General features: G+C 37.1%; 1 long non-coding RNA gene across 1 annotated transcript; it reads left to right on the top strand.

Moving 5' to 3' along the window:
- The first annotated feature begins 1401 nt into the window (after positions 1–1401).
- LOC105441740 lies at positions 1402–5632 on the top strand. The gene is made up of 3 exons (XR_972137.2): positions 1402–1530; positions 3103–3134; positions 4538–5632. It is a non-coding gene; the product is annotated as an uncharacterized LOC105441740 (long non-coding RNA).
- The last annotated feature ends 337 nt before the right edge of the window (positions 5633–5969 follow it).

Raw genomic sequence — 5969 nt, 5'->3', positions numbered from 1 at the left:
ATCCAGATTTGAGAAAAGTCATCTCCCATATAGAGAAATTAAGAGAGAAATTATATAGACATGTACATGTAAACAATGATGATCATAATGATGATGAAGATGATGATCTTGATAGTAATGGTGATGATGATGATGATGATTATAATGATAATGTTAATGATGATGATGATGATGTTGATGATCATGCATGATCATGATCCTGATGATTTTGATGATGATATGATGATGATGATCATGATGGTATTGATGATGATCATCATGATAGTGATCGATGATGATCATTCATGAGCGTGATCCTGACATCTGATTGAAAAAATGAGGGGACATTTAGATAACATATAGTCTCAGCTACAACATACTCAAAAATCAACAAAAACCAAGCAGAAATAATGGCGATATTGCTCGCCAAAGACAGGAATGTAGAATCCAGATTTCAGACCATGATGATGATGATCATCATCATTAAGATAATGATGATCATGAGCGTGATCCTGACATCTGATTGAAAAAATGAGGGAACATTTAGATAACATATAGTCTCAGCTACAACATACTCAAAAATCAACAAAAACCAAGCAGAAATAATGGCGATATTGCTCGCAAAAGACAGGAATGTAGAATCCAGATTTCAGAAAAAGTCACCTTCGGTAGGCATGACACGCAAATTACGAAAATTCTGACATGTCGCATTTAATCGAAATTTTCACTATGATGACGTCATCAAAATGAAAAATGGTGAGATATAAATAAAGAGAAGGAAAGAGGAAGACGGTACGTTATAGTCATGTAAAAATACATGAGCTGGACAGAGGGATGAAAGATCGAGGAATCAGAAATGCGCATATCTTGGAAGGAGAGAGCTAGCGGGAGATCGAGGATAAGGAAATGGTGGTAGGTATACGCACGTGAAATAAGAATACAAAGCTAGCCAAAGCTAGGCAACGGAAAGAGCTAGAGAAAATTAAGGAGCAATGGAATAAGGCCAAATAAAAAAAAAAAAAATGTTTAGCGTCCTGTTTTTAGGAAAAATAGGAAGGGGGAGGCCCTTTTTTTTTTTTTTTTTCTTTCAAAATGGCCGCTCAAAATGGCTGCTCGGTACATTTTCCCTGTCAGTCGGGCTACTTTTCAAGATGGCCGCCGACATTTTATGTTTTTTTTTCTCTAAAAAAAAAAAAAAATCAAAAAAAATAAATAATAATAATCAAAAAAATAATAGGAGGCGGCCCCCAAAAAGGAAGCGGGCGGGGACGCTAAACATGTATATTCTTTTTACATGGCCTAAACGACAAGGTATCAGATATCCATTGTTTTGACATTCCTTTTCCCTTAAACACGCAAAATCATGCATTTCGTGAGAAATATTATATGCACGAGAAATATACTGGGCGAATTGTCTGTAGGGCGAATTTAATCTGACCAAGATTTTGGCCGATTCGAATTGCATGCACATTCTCATGATCATGGTCATATGAGTTCTGAGTACTGCTGTTTTATAGTTGTGCTGTTGTGCTGATTGCTAGCTTAGTTTTGGTAAGAATTCGGTTGTTGCTATTGTATTACTTTATCGTGAATCCTTTCTTATTAGTTTGTTGGAGATTTTGCGTTATCGCATAAGTGTGTGAGTGTATTTAAACTTTTAAAGGCATTGACTTTGTTTATAATATTATGTTTGCAGTTTTAGTACAAATCAAGTCTGAGATGCGATACATATTACGTATACATGTATATAGGGTCTGCGTGTTATCATATCAGCTCAGTGAGCTGAGTAGTGAGTGTGATTGTGATTGAATTTTGAAGCCCTACGAAAAACGAAAAGGAAGTGTTTCAAAAAAGTGAAAATCTTTGACTCAGTTTGACTTTGATTGACCGGTTTTACCATACTCATTTCCCCCAATAGAGTGTAGACCGTAGACCTGTCCTAGTCTAGATCTAGACCTAGTTCTAGATCTAGATCTAAGTCAGTGTTATAAATTAAAAACCGTAAGTCGGTAGGGATCTAGGCCTACTAGATCTAGATACTAGGCCTATATCTGACTATAGGCCTAGATCATAGATCTAGACTAGACCTAGATCTAGTCTAGATCTATTAATTTCTAATTCCAATCATAAATATCTTGATAGGCTAGTTGATAATTAGACAGGTCACAGCTGACAGGCGATCGGCTTGTAAAAGTCATGGGATAATAATTATCCCCTCGCCAAAGAAGGAGGGGATCTAGACCCCTGTATTATGCTACTCGCTGTCGAAGCCCGACCTTCCTTCTGTGTGCATTAACAAATCTGGTTTAAAATCAATAACTTTAGTAATGTTTGACGGATTTTAATGAAATTTGATATGAAGGTAAATGGTATAAAAACACCGCATAAGTTCAATTTCGGAGTAAGTAGGTCAAAGGTCATAGCTCATTAAATATGCGAATCTGGTTTCTGTTCGATAACTTTAGTAATATTTGATGGATTTTCATGAAATTCGATATGAAGGTACAGGGTATAAAAACGAGGCATAAGTTCAATTTCCGAGTATGTAGGTCAAAGGTCATGGCTCATTGAATATGCGAATCTGGTTTTTCGATCGATAACTTTAGTAATGTTTGACAGATTTTAATCAAATTTGATATGAAGGTACATGCTATCAAAATACAGCATAAGTTCAGTTTCGGAGTATGTAGGTCATAGGTCATAGTTCATTAAATGTGCAAATCTGGTTTCTATTCGATAACTTTAGTAATGTTTGACGGATTTTAATGAAATTTGATAGGAAGGTACATGCTATCAAAATACAGCATAAGTTCAGTTTCGGAGTATGTAGGTCAAAGGTCATAGCTCATTAAATATGCGAATCTGGTTTCTGATATCGATAACTTTAGTAATGTTTGACGGATTTTAATCAAATTTGATATGAAAGTACATGGCATCAAAACATGGCCTTAGTTTGATTTCCCAGTATGTACCCTGCGAGGGGATGCTATGCTTTGCGTTGACTTGTTTTATTTATGTCATTTAGCATTATGAATGAGGGCTCATTATTTGTATTTATTGTAATATATTGATATTGGTATTTTATTAAATGTAATTTTTTGTTTTGTTTTGTTTGTATTTTAGGTTACTGAGAGTTGAAGAGAGAGTTGCAGAAAGTAAGTTGATATGCTTAGAAAGGCTGAAGTCAAGTAGTTTTTAAATTAAAGCTATGATGGAATGAAACAGATCCGCATAATTGGGAACAATTGAATGCAGAATACGAAAGCTATGGCTTTAAGAAATTTTCTATATAACTTTTTGACACTACCAAGTTACTTTTAATTATGTCAGTAAAGGTATAGACCAGTTTTGGAAAAGCCCCCCTCTCAAAAAATGAAATGGTACCTTTTTTTAACAATCATGTGAAAGAATATGTTTTGACTAATAGCTGATGATACAAATTTTGATACTAATTGATATATTTGGTAAATTATTATATCTATCCGGAGTGGATAGATATTGCGCATGTGTCGCATAGTCCCATATACATCTTTCTGTGTACAGTGCTTGTAACTTTACCATGACTGGGTCAAATTTCTCATCATTTTGATGATCCAGAACCTTTCAGTACACACCAATACTTACCGTATATGCTAGATGATCAACCTTTTGTGATCGATTTCACAACGTTTTTTTCGCAATGCAATCGCATGACCAAAACTGGTCTTGAATGAGGGCTCACTATTTGTATTTATTTTTGTAATACATTCATATTGGTTTTTTATAAAATGCAATTGTTTTTTTTTTTCTTTTTTTATTTCTAGTGCTTTTAATCAACAAATGTCAGTTTGATTAAAGAAATGACCCACACCAGACGGTTATTTCTGTCTATGACTCTCTATGTTTTGCTGGAGTGTGGGGTGGAGGGGGGGGGGGGGGGGGGGAGTCACAGGTTGAACATTGGCACATAGAGAGGTCAAAAGTCATTTGAGGTCAAGCGTTAAAGTTTACCTGCAACCTCAGCTACACTACAAACACAAACACATTTTACCTTCACACATGTAAAATATCAATGCAATAATTCTACTCGTATCAAAGGGGGAGGGAGTAGATGCAGTGGAAGCAGGTGAAAGGCAGTAGCATATCATGTAATACCCCTTCTCAAAGTTTATGGGATGTTGCATTCTATGGCAGATATTTCAAAATCAGCTTGCGATAGGCCCTACAATTCTTATAGATGGCAATGGACATTGCGATATTCTAGTTATTTTCACAAGTGGGCGAGACAACATCGCTAATGCCTTGTTTTAACTGAAAAGTCATCCACAAAGTAGATGAGGTTTAGACATTGGTCAGTTAAAAATTTATGTTGTGCCACCACCCATGATAATGTCATTACAGAAATGGTACAATTTGAAACAGGAAAAGAGCTTAAAATGAAAATGCATTGAAGTACTGTACCTAAACAAAATATTGATATTAACATTATTTCTGAACTGTTGGTTCTTACAAAAGTTATTGATTTCGGTCTAAGTAGCAGTTTGGGATGTAATGTGGTGTTTGAATCTTTCCATTTCAGATTTGATAGATCTACTCTTACTGTTGGACAGTTACTGAGAGAGAAGCAAGGAGGCAGAGGTAAATTCAGCTCTTACTGTTGGACAGTTAGTGAGAGGGAAGCAGGGAGGAAGAGGTGAATAGAGCTCTTATTGTTGAACATTTACTGAGAGAGAAGCAAGGAGGCAGAGGTGAATAGAGCTCTTACTCTTGGACAGTTATTTAGAGAGAAGCAAGGAGGCAGAGGTAAATAGAGTTGTTACTGTTGGACAGTTATTGAGAGACGAGCAAGGAGGAAGAGGTGAATAGAGCTCTTACTGTTGGACAGTTACTGACACAGAAGCAAGGAGGCAGAGGTGAATAGAACTCTTACTGTTGGACAGTTAATGAGAGAGAAGCAAGGAGGCAGAGGTAAATAGAACTCTTATTGTTGGACAGTTACTGACACGGAAGCAAGGAGGCAGAGGTGAATAGAACTCTTACTGTTGGACAGTTAATGAGAGAGAAGCAAGGAGGCAGAGGTAAATAGAGTTGTTACTGTTGGACAGTTATTGAGAGACAAGCAAGGAGGAATAGGTGAATAGAGCTGTTACTGTTGGACAGTTACTGAGACAGAAGCAAGGAGGCAGAGGTGAATAGAGCTCTTACTGTTGGACAGTTACTGACACAGAAGCAAGGAGGCAGAGGTGAACAGAACTCTTACTGTTGGACAGTTAATGAGAGAGAAGCAAGGAGGCAGAGGTAAATAGAACTCTTATTGTTGGACAGTTACTGACACAGAAGCAAGGAGGCAGAGGTGAATAGAACTCTTACTGTTGGACAGTTAATGAGAGAGAAGCAAGGAGGCAGAGGTAAATAGAGTTGTTACTGTTGGACAGTTATTGAGAGACAAGCAAGGAGGAAGAGGTGAATAGAGCTGTTACTGTTGGACAGTTACTGAGACAGAAGCAAGGAGGCAGAGGTGAATAGAGCTCTTACTGTTGGACAGTTGATGAGAGAGAAGCAAGGAGGCAGAGGTAAATAGAGTTGTTACTGTTGGACAGTTATTGAGAGACAAGCAAGGAGGAAGAGGTGAATAGAGCTGTTACTGTTGGACAGTTACTGAGACAGAAGCAAGGAGGCAGAGGTGAATAGAGCTCTTACTGTTGGACAGTTACTGACACAGAAGCAAGAAGGCAGAGGTGAATAGAACTCTTACTGTTGGACAGTTAATGAGAGAGAAGCAAGGAGGCAGAGGTAAATAGAACTCTTATTGTTGGACAGTTACTGACACAGAAGCAAGGAGGCAGAGGTGAATAGAACTCTTACTGTTGGACAGTTAATGAGAGAGAAGGAAGGAGGCAGAGGTAAATAGAGTTGTTACTGTTGGACAGTTATTGAGATGGATATGATATATTTAAGTGTAATTTGGGACTCGGGTTCTGGTTATTTATAGGGAAAGAACCATTAGTAAT

This window comes from Strongylocentrotus purpuratus, unplaced genomic scaffold (assembly GCF_000002235.5).
Source record: "Strongylocentrotus purpuratus isolate Spur 01 unplaced genomic scaffold, Spur_5.0 spur5_scaffold_18, whole genome shotgun sequence".
Classification (NCBI taxonomy): domain Eukaryota; kingdom Metazoa; phylum Echinodermata; class Echinoidea; order Camarodonta; family Strongylocentrotidae; genus Strongylocentrotus; species Strongylocentrotus purpuratus.
The sequence above is the reverse complement of the archived record's forward strand: the minus strand, read 5'-3'. Positions and strand labels throughout refer to the sequence as shown.